The sequence below is a fragment of the Mastigoproctus giganteus genome, chromosome 2, assembly GCF_048544385.1.
Source record: "Mastigoproctus giganteus isolate SK-2022 chromosome 2, ASM4854438v1, whole genome shotgun sequence".
In the NCBI taxonomy this organism is placed as follows: domain Eukaryota; kingdom Metazoa; phylum Arthropoda; class Arachnida; order Uropygi; family Thelyphonidae; genus Mastigoproctus; species Mastigoproctus giganteus.
In genome coordinates, this window is record NC_143576.1 from 219,037,178 (window position 1) to 219,048,854 (window position 11,677).

General features: G+C 34.1%; 1 long non-coding RNA gene across 1 annotated transcript; it reads left to right on the top strand.

Annotated features, from left to right (window-relative positions):
• Positions 1–2,470: 2,470 nt before the first annotated feature.
• LOC150090143 (uncharacterized) lies at positions 2,471–10,426 on the top strand. The gene is made up of 3 exons (XR_016546696.1): positions 2,471–2,718; positions 7,722–7,931; positions 9,687–10,426. It is a non-coding gene; the product is annotated as an uncharacterized LOC150090143 (long non-coding RNA).
• The last annotated feature ends 1,251 nt before the right edge of the window (positions 10,427–11,677 follow it).

Sequence of the window (11,677 nt, forward strand, 5' to 3'; positions counted from 1 at the left end):
TTTCTATGATTTCACACGCTTTAATTCAATAGCCATCATCTTCTTCGGACCCATGGTTATAAAAATAAATTTGATAATGTTTTGTAAATGTACAAAAAGCAAAAAACGCGAACCCAACTTATCAAAAATGCTACGAAAACGAGGGAAACAAGCACACAGACTGAGGTCTAGTCTGAGGTGGGAGAAACTGTTAGACGCTGCACACGACCCCAACATGCGGGGTGCATGTTGGGGTCGTGTGCAGCGGTGTAGTGTGCTATTCCTCGTATCTCAAATCTTGCTCTCATCTCAAAGCAAAATATCGCTCGCTCGGCGGCTCGTATCTCAAAACACTCGTATATTAGGGCACTCGTATATCGAGGTACCACTGTATATCTTTTTTTTTTTCATCATATATTAAAAAGCAACATAGTGCAAGTTAGTTATTTATATATTGCATTATATTATGTCTGTACAAGTGGATGGTCCAATTTGCATGCTCCAGTCTCCAGAAGAATTCAAACCCATAACTCTCAAACAAGTATATGAGAGGATAAGCAGCTTCATCTCTGACAAACTGCTATACTGTCATCGACAGGTTGCCAAGTTTTTCATGGAGTGTAGCTATCCACTGATGAGGAGGGTGGGGGGGATAAACACCAAAGTATCATATAGGTAATGGCTTAACACTGGAGCAACTTGTGGCAAGATCTTTACAATATGGGAGATTTTCATATACAAGTTGTCATTTTTATTGGCTATGTGTACAAAAAAGTACATCAAGTACTGTGATCAGTACTTGATGTACAGTACTGTAAATACAAGCAAAGGTAATGTGTTGCTTTTTTTTTTTTTTTTTTGAAATTTTAGGAACCTTTCCTCCTACTCTTTATTACAAAAAATTGCTACTTGCTCAATAGCAGATTTATCTTTCAGGGCCTGAAGCAGGTCAAATTTAACATTTGCCTATGACTAGGACCTTAAACAGTGCCAGATTTAGGTAGTGTGGGGTCATATTTTTAGAGACTAAAATAAAGCCATGTCCTTTTCCCTGGAACAGTACAAATAACTGTTATTTTAGATCTTTTTAAATAAGGTCAAGTTCCCCTCTCTTCCCTGGACCAACAGTAACTGTGTTATTCCAGTGCTCTGACATAACCATAGGGGCCTGGAGTAACCTCTTGGTGAATATGGCCATGGCTATATCAATGGTAATGTTACTAGCAAACAGGCACTGGTTGCAGTTGACAAGAGGATGCAAACTCTCAACTAGGTATGATAAATGGAGAAAAAAACATTTGAACTGTATTGCTCTGTGTGTAACTATGTTTTCTTAGATGTTTTAGGGAGTAATATGGCCTTAGTTGCTAATGCTCCTAAAAACCAAATAACAACATAACATTAGATGTTTTAGAGTAGAATCTGTGGAAATGTTTCATAGTGTATAAATTCACAAAGCTGATGATCCTTTTGTGAAGTAATAATCTGGATTAGTGTTGTTTCTGAACCCCCCCCCTTTTTTTTTTTAATTACTTGAGGTAGAGGCCATGGACCAAAAAAAAATATTAAACTATGTATTATACTGTGTTAAGAACTATTTTTTAAATACACGATATGTACTCCTGCTTTTATATGTAGTATGTGTGTATATGTTAGGTTGCTATAGGCATACCTGCATTCCCTATCACTTTTGATGGGCTTGTTACGTACTGCAAAAAAAGCACTGTCTTATTGTTAAGTCCCACAGACCGCAGATTAGAAAACACTGATCTGGATGATGGTATTGTAAATATGTTTAATTACTGTCTGAGTATGAAAATTTGTGTTGTAATTTTTGAGTTCTGTACTAATTTTGAAATGTTAATTTTCAATTATAATTATATTTTCCTCTATCTTACAGGGAAGTTCAGATGAGAGAGACAGTCAGAAAAAAATCAATGTGAAAATGCTATAAAAGCAAAATGTGCTCTCATAAACAGTGAACTATATGAAAAAAAAAATCACTGCTCCATTGACCAAACACATTTCTTGCAGAACCTTACACCTCAGCTGAATGTGAGGTATCGATTTCACAATGTCTCCCAAGTTATAGAAAAAAAAAAGTGAAAATGTTACTTTTTTTAAGAGGATAGTTTCATAATTTTTCCAAGTTATGGAAAAAAAAAATTTCTTTAATTTTTATTTAAAGAGACCAGTACATATCTGACAGAAATTTCTGTCAGATATGTACTGGTCTAGAGAGGCTCTTATGTCCCCATAAAAAATTATTTAACGACAATTTATTATTTAATTTTGGCTCAGTACCCCTCAAGTTATACAAAAAATTTTTTAAAAATTAAAAAATTTAAATTTTTTATAAATTTTTAAATTAAAATTATTTTTATTAATTTTAAAAATAAAATTATAATTAAAAATTTTAAATTTAAAATTTAAATTAAAATTAAAATTAAACATTTTTTTTTACTATAGAACAATCTCACAACGTCTCCCAAGTTATAGAAAAAAAAACGGTAGGCACACTAGACCAGTACATTTCTGACAGAAAGCACAATAGTTTGCTTGACTAGCCTATTTTTGAGAGTAGTATGACTACATCTTTCTAACAGAAATGTAGTTGCGATTTGGAGTTAGTGATAAATGCTTGAGAGTTGAAGTTACGGCTAATTCCTCATAAACAGAAGCAGCCCGTGCATTCTAATATAATGAAATAGGCTTTTGTCACTAAAAGAAATTTTACAGGTAAGTTAAATAAAAATTTTATTGAAAAAATATATGAATTTTAGAATTTAAGAAAGTGACACTACATACAGTGGATATTTTATATAATTTGTGCCTATTTAAAATGCTATTAATTAGTAAGTTACTAAAAATGACTGAGACTCTAGAGTATGTGTATGGACAATGTTTTTGCAACTTGCAGGAGAAGGCGTAAAACAATCATCCTTGAAATAAATGAGGAAAAATGCTTGCAGCTTAGTGTTGTTGTCAGAACGAGATAGACTGTTTTTATTTATTTGACTCTTTTCATTTACAAAAACAAGTTATACTTTAACAGTGATTATAAGTACAGCTGTGCAAGCAATTGTTCTAGTAACAGTTCACAGAAAAAAGGTAGCCACCACCCCTAAGTTAGAAGTTATTTTGCTTTGAAATGGCATGGCTTGGATGGTGGTACTCATCTGAGAATAAATAATCATAAATTTCTCTAATGGAGAAGTGTTACTTATAAGAGGGAGGTGACTCAAAGAATTTCACATTATGAGATGTTATTATAATGACGATGTTTGATGTGAAAACTTGGTTGGCTTAAAATTCAACTATGGGTGAAGGTAAAGAAAGCAAACACGAAAACGACGAGAAACGTCGGATAACTTACGTGGAAAATTAGTTTCCTGATACGGCACTCTAGCGCCCCTCGCTTGGTAAATAAACGGTAGGTGTTATCGGTTTGGAGAAAAGTCGAGAACGATATATTGATTGGTAGGTAGGCATGGCAAACAATGTGCTGATTGGTGCGCAAACACAACACATGATAACATCGGGTTAGTATCATTTTAGTAGCACTCAGAAGCACTAATGGTAACTTGCCCTAATGAATGCTTTCCATAATGGTGAAAAAAGGTCAGGTTACCTCCACTTGAATCATATGGGAGCTTGAACCCCTCCCGAAGTGGAGGGGGTAACCTAACCTTTTTTTTCTTTAGCATCACTGTCATATTTAGAAATACATTCATAAAAAAATAATTTTTTTATGACTATTTTTATTCTCTTGTTCAATAATATGCCCTAATGGTGAAAAAAGATCAGGTTACCTCGACTTGAATCCCATGGGAGCTTGAACCCCTCCCAAAATGGAGAGGGTAAACTAACCTTTTTTCTTTAGAATCATGTGGACTATCACATGAATTGTTTATTAACAAAATATTATTTTTTTATTACAGTACTTTTATTTTTAAAGACACTAGTGCAGATACACACACATCATAACGTCAATCAACAGCTATTCACTATATATATATATATATATACAGTGGTACCTTGGTTTGCGAGCATAATTCGTTCCAGAAACGTGCTCTTAATCCAAAACACTTGTATATCAAAGCGAATTTCCCCATAAGAAATAATGGAAACCCAGATGATCTGTTCCAAAACTCAAAAATATTCATATACTGTAAAAATGATTAATACAAAATACATACCTTTTTAATATTTAAATTTAATATACATAAAGCAATCGAATTTATTAATTATTGGGTAGGACGACTTTCACTGTCTCTAACGGAATCACTGCTATCTGTTGACTTTTTCTTTTTGTGCGACTTTAACAAGGAATCTTTCCAATGACACTTGCTTTTGCCTCCTTTTGAGGATTTCACAGAAATCAGTTTCATCGCTCGCACTATTACAAAATGAGGAGGCACGCTTGATACACATAAACAAAGCTGCGCGCGTGTAGCAACTGAATAAACAACACCGTAAAGGCAGAGATACACTATTAACACACGTCACATTTTACTAAAGCACATTTCTAGGGGTTACAACCATAAAACAATAAAAACAATTTCCAGTTGTGTTCCTGCTAGTGGAATCTGTTATAAACTGGTAGTAAACTCGATCTAATTGCATTTGCGATTATACTAGCTGGAATTGTTGGTTTTTACGTTATTATGGTGAAATGTGTTTCCCCTTCACTGATATAAAAAAACCATAAATACATTTTCAAAATCTTCTCTTCATTCCTATCGGGTTGCGTTCGGTTGGGGTGATTCTGCGTTCGACTGCCATTTCTTGTAAACACAAAGGCGAATCGTGCATAAGCGAATTCGGTTCGTGTTATATAAGAAATCGTTCCCCTATTTATAAATCATGTATGATCGAATTCATGTAGTGTAAACACCTGCTTTACGAGGACTGACTGTACTCATATTGCAAGACCTCGCTCGTTTATAAAGTTAAAATTTATTAAAAAAATTTTCTTGTCTTGCAAAACACTCACATACCAAGTTACTCGTAATCCAAGGTATCACTGTATATAGAATCTTTCTTTTCTTATATTATTTCCTAACCTAACATTTAAGGTTAGGTCACTAAATATAAGGAAACCTTTTCCTTTTTTCGTAACCAAACCTAAATCAACAGTATAGTAAAAACACTCATGAACTCCAAAAATCTGCTTTTAATAATGAGAAAAAAACATAATGAAGAACATAAAAATGAACAGAACAAAACTTTTATTAATTTAGTTTTCATCAAAAAATCAACCGTTTTATTTTCCTTACAAATTTCTGCCATCTTTAAAAGATTCATCGCTACTATTACCTGTTTATCATTCATTACAAAACTATTATGCACCATTCTTTACTCATAAATACACATTATAATGCCAACCAATGACTACACAGTAGCTTGTCCTCTGTAGTGCCCACCACCAATCATTTCATCATTTTCCACGCCTACCTGTCAATCAATATATCCTTCTCGATTTCGGCTCCAGACCGATAACACCTACTGTCTGTTTACCGAGCGAGCAGCGCTAGAGTCCGATGTTGGGAAACTAATTTTCTGTGTAAGTTATCCGACATTTCTCGTCATTCTCATGTTGGCTTTCTTTACCTTAGCCCAACTATGTAGTAATGATGCAAGTGCACTGAATGATGTCAAAGTTTGAATTTACATAGTTTGAGACTTGCTGCCCTAAATTTTTTTTAGTCTAAGACAACACCTTTTTGGTATTTCTCGTACTGTGTAAATAAGTCACAACTGAGTTGTCAGTTCTTATATTTCTGGGTACCTGCTTGCCCAATGATGAAAGACCAAAAATAGCTTTGAAATGATGCTGTCTAGGTAGCATTACTCAAATGAGTATAAGTAATAGGCTTCTCTAATGGGGAATCGTTACTTATTTGAAGTATAAGAGGAAGACAATTTGTGAAGACTTTCACAATATGAGATGTTATAATAATGATGTTTGATGTACAAACTTCAGTTTGTCTTATCTTAAAATTAATCTGATATAGTAATGATGCAATTATACTAAATATTGTGATAGGTTGAGGCTTTCTGCCTTAAAATTTTGCTATAACTAAATATATATGGTGAACAATATAACTGATATTAGTCACATATGATGGTAAGAAAACTGTTGTAATTATTGTCTTCTTGAAACATAAATTGGCTTTTAGCATAAAAAGTAGAAAATTGAATCTCCAAAATTAAGTGAGGGCCGGCCATGGTCCAGTGTTAGTGTGTGTGTGCACCCATGACTAAAGAAGATGAGGGTTTGTGCTTGTATGCTGCCCTTAATTAAATATGTTTTCAGTGACAATAAATATGTAAACTCTTTTGCCAGCCTCATATTAAGTTCTCTGAATAGTGCAGACAGCCTGCTCATGGGGTTTTTTCAATAATATACTGGAATTTTGTTAGCAGGGATAAGGTGATTATCCCATTGTATAAGGCAATGGTCAGGCCACATCATGAGTACTGAATACAGGTCTGGAGGCTTCATTTTAGGAAGGATATAGAGCTTCTGGAATGGTACAGAGAAGGGTAACGAGGTTGGTGAGGGGAACAAAAAGGTGCTCTTAACAAGAAAGGCTTCAGTTTTTCAAATTGCAGCTTCTGGAGACCAGGCATCTATGAGTTGATCTGAGTGAGGTGTTGAATGCTTTGAATGGCTTGAGCAAACTCAGTGCTGATAGGATTGTTCTGACTATGCTCATGAGGGGTATAAATAGAAATTGAGGAAGGATGGTTACAGAACAGATGTGTGAAGGCGCCTCCGTAGCCAGGTGGGAAGGAGCAGCAGTGCGCAGCACACGCTTCTTGATTAGACCGGGGTTCGAGCCCGTCACCACCAAATACGGGGGATGCGGGAAGGTCAGGGAATGACCACCGCATATCCCGGAGCAATATGGCCTTAGTTGCTAATGCTCCTAAAATCCAAATAACAACAACAACAGATGTGTGAAAGTGTGGTTGATTGCCAGAACAGGCTTCCGTCCATTGTTGTGGAAGTGGATAGTTTGAATAAATTCAAAGAGGAACTAGACAAACTATTAGAGGGAACTAGACAAACTATTAATCTCATAAGTGAAATGAGATTTTTTTTTTTTTTTTTTTCATGATGATGATAATGCTATATAAGCTTGCTTTTTTGCATCATTCACCACTATTAATACTGATACTAGTACTAAATGAAATACACTTTTTTAGCATTTGTAATTTCTGGTAAATTTAATTTTAGTTTGTTGAAACGTGTGGGTATGTACCTATTACTTAGGCACCTTGCCAAATCTAAAATCAGTAGACCTATTTCAGTTAGTATTTTTAAACATCCTTGTGTTTTGTGTACAAAAATTATATGCAAAGATGTTCCTAAATTGACTAACTGAAATAAGTCAGTTGATATTAGCTTTTGTTAGGTGCTTAATTGATATGTGTACATTTACATGTTTCTGCAATTTATTTAACAAAAATTATATATGTTAAAAAAGTGTTCATTTCATTATAATTAGCAAATCAAGCAAATTTAACTCTCAGGAGGTTTGCCTTACTTTCATTTCTCAGTACAGTATAAGATGATCAGATAGAAAAAAAAAAATAGCGTGAAGTATTTTTGTGCTCTTTTTATGACCACTTAACTAACTTGTTGAAATGCAGTATCCAAGTCACATTTACAGTTCTTGCTATTATGAAGAAACTGTAAACAAAACCAGATTTATGTCTTGCACCCTTTACAGGATTTGCATCATAGAGAGTGCAAGGGAGCCAGGATTTTCCTCATTACCTTCCATCACTGTGCCCAGAATGTCAGATCTCCATCAGTAGATTGTCATCTAAACCATCAATGAGAGTGCTCAAGAGCTCTTCAGACTGAATAAGCTTCACAGTTTCCGCTGTTGCTATTTGATACCACAAACTTTCAAGCTCTTCTACTACACACACAACTGGTAAGTGCAGTAAAATAGAATACAGTGTACACTGCCTATTATGATCACAGATAATGTTATTTGTGTAATATTATCACTTTTATAGGGTCTCTATCAGATGTATAAATAGAAAATACGAGGTTTATTATAATCAGTGTTTTGATTTTTGTTATTACTTTTTTGTCTTATTGCTGTTTATGCAATGTGCAGTGGAAGTTATTGCATTAGGGCTTGATTCATTATTGAACCCTGACACATTGCATGACTAGTTACTGTTGTTGCTTCATACATTTCGTATAGTTGTCAGTGTCATTAATCCATGAAAGTTCTATATCTGTACTCCTACCAATCTGGCTGTTCTACAATAGAGCATTAACTCTTTTCTAATTCTTGATTTTAATATTTTCTTTTTTTTTTTTTTAAATAGTTTGTATGGATTTACAGAAATGTTACAACAGTTTTTTTATTGGTAACTTTCTCAAAAGAAGTAATGGACAGTCAAATTAAAGTATTTTATATTGCTTGATTTTAGTATTTTCTTTCTGCCTACTTCCACCTTTTTAGGTACATGTTTCCACTTTACATCAGTGAGCAATACTGAACAGCTAAATTCCATGTTATTGTTATCAGTTGTCCCAAAGTCATCACAATAAGTGGTATCCACTGTATTACAATATTTAATGCTTTTTATTTCAAAATGCTGCACTTTTTCTTAACATTTTAAAAACTTTTTCTGCATTTATTTTGAGTTTAGCAGTCAGTCCAATTTATCAAACAGACAATTAAATTGAAGTTTTACAGTATTTATTTAAATTTTTAAATTTGTGGAGGGCGAAACTAAAAATCTGATTGCCAGCCACTGAAAATTGCTTCTCTGTGATGAGTGCCCAAGAAATCAGTTCACCATATATTAAGTGAAAATTTTCTGTAATAGAAAATCATATTACATGCAAAATAAGAATACAGTAATTCTTCATGTAATGTGATTGATTAACAGATATTTTGCCTCTTGGGAGAGTTAGTAAAAAATTTTAGTCCAGTTCACGATTTCTGAATAGAGTTGGGAAGCTCTGATCCACACATTGAACAATAACAAAATGTATGTGGAATATCTACATTACAAAATGCAGTTCTGTTTTATTCCTGGCATTTAAAAGAATATTCTCTGCCGAATTCTGGCTTCTAAAATGGGCCAACAGCAAACTCCACCTTCCCCCAGCTCTCAGATCAACGCAGTTAGCAGAAGCTCTTCAACTACGCAGGCTCCGGTCCTACATCGGAGAAAGAAGGCTGCTGTTCACCATCAAGATGGCCACCGGTAAAATTACAGAGCCGAACTTCTGGGATCACTGCTCTTGGCGCATTCCTCCCCCTTATCTCTGGTCTTCAGCACAGCTGCTAGCAAACCGTAACCGGCTAGTACTAACCGACAGATTCCTGCCAAAGCAAATGCTGCCGTCACTGCAAGTCATCGACGGGGACCTCCAAGAAGTGGTCAATAATAAAAAATACAGGAAGGGTATCCTCGTCAAACTGAAAATGTAAAACTGTGCTTTGTTAATAATCTGATGTAACTTATGTTTTTCTCATGTATATCTCTTTTGTAAATATGTTTTGTAAACCCCTGGCACCACCATGCCGTGACGGGACTAATTGTATGTCTATCATTGCAATTTTAATAAGTCCTAATGGCACATTCATCTTGAAATCATTTTATATGTTTTAATTTATTCAGCATTTGCTCTTTTATTAATGTTTGTTCTTTTATAATTTTAGGATGGTGCAAGCAGTATGGCTGACACTTTCAGCTGAATTGAAGCATATGGAAATAATATAACTAAAGTACAGTTTCATTAAGCATTGGTTCTAATGTGTGTGTGTGTAACTGTTGACCAGATTACAGACTCTTAAATCACTCCTATAATAACAAAAACAGAATCCTTGACTTTCTTGCAGGATTTCAAGCAGTGACATGCAAGAGGGATAAAAACTTGTGTAGCCTGTCCTGGGACTTCATATACCAGGGCAGTGTCATGAACTGTGAAAGCAAAAAAAAGTTGGATTATATTTCTCTTTTGTACTAATTTGTGAAATATCAACAACTATGGCACATTCTCTGAGATAGTGATTCTTGAAAGACAGTAGCACTTGGTTCATCATAATGGTTCCTGAATAAATATAATCTTCTCTTGTCTAGTTAACTTTTGAAAGTACTGTATAATCTCCATCATGTTGTTTCCTAAAGCCTGACTAATAGTTGCAAGCATTGTAAGAACATTAAAAGACTTAGGATGACCAGGAACACTAAAAAGACTAGGAACACTACAAGACTTGAGACTAAGTTCTTGAATTCTGTTACTTGCAGTTTTCACACTAAATGTGTGATTGTTTTGTTTAAACAGTTCAGTGACATGCAATACCTGCCACACAGATTACAGTATGGCTAAGTATTGTACTTGTGTTATGACAATTAAAAAAAAAAATGGCAGTTGCAAATAAAGATATTTTTGTCTAAATTGAGTCAGTGTTTATATAAATTGTTATTAGAAATGAGAGTTTGCGGTGTACAGCAATATAATGCACAAGGAAATACGCAATAATTATCAATGACGTAGACGTAAAATCTTCAAGCTATAAAATGTCATTGTACATGTCGGGCATAGCCTCTTTCTGTACATAGCTTTGAGAAACTTGCATTTGCTACTTATTACATCAATCTCATATTGTTGAGACACTTCATTATGAGTTGCCTTGGTATTGCACTATTCCAAATAAAAAGCACTTCTCTAGTGGAAAAGCATACTGTTACAATGCGACATATACAATGACTTTTTATAGATTTCATAGCTCGAGGCTTATGCCCTAGTCTTAAAACTTAAAAATGCCTACTTCATTTACTGCACCACCTTGCATTTTGCATATTGTGGATATATCTTGCTACTGAGTTTTTTTTAAGGTGTTCACAGTGCCCTCTAAGGTGACCCCAATTGAGGTTGAAAGCATAGTCTGGGTGGCGACATTCACTTTAAATAAATAGCACTATGCTTCTCCATTGGAGAAATGCTTTTTATTTAGAGTAGTGCTATACCAAGGAAACTCATGGCAATGTGTGCCTCCACAATATGAGATTAAGTAGCAAACCCAGTTTGGTCAGAAGAGGCTATGCCCAATGTGTACAATGACTTTTTAAATAACACAATTAATTATAGCTTGATTTTATTCCTATCAATTGAATAATGTACACTTGCAATGCCATCCAAAAATATTTGCTCTTAGGGAAAAGCTGAAAAAAACTTCCCCTGAATTTTAATTTGTATAAAATAATAAGTATTGTTATTAGATAATATGTTGACACAGGTTTATTCTGTTAGTGATATTGATTTATTATGGATATCTTTTTTTCATGATCAATTATTAAGCAGTGATAAAATATAAATCCTAGACAAAGATGTACTAACAAAAAAATTATTTTCCATGCTTTTAATTTGAAAATTTTTAAGAAATTCTCTCTATTTGGTTTTGCCATCACCCCGTCCTTTAGCTTCACCAAACAGTGTCTACTCACTTCTTGTGTGACTGTGCACTTGCGTAAAAAATAATTAATATGAAATTTGATTTAACTTATTTTACACCACAGAGTTAGTCAAAGCAATAACACCTGGAAGTTGCTTAAAGAAATATTATTGATCTGATTCATTCAATATTTTTAAAATTTATATGGGAGGAACAAGTTTAGGATTAAAAAACTCCAGGATTAGATGTTTTAA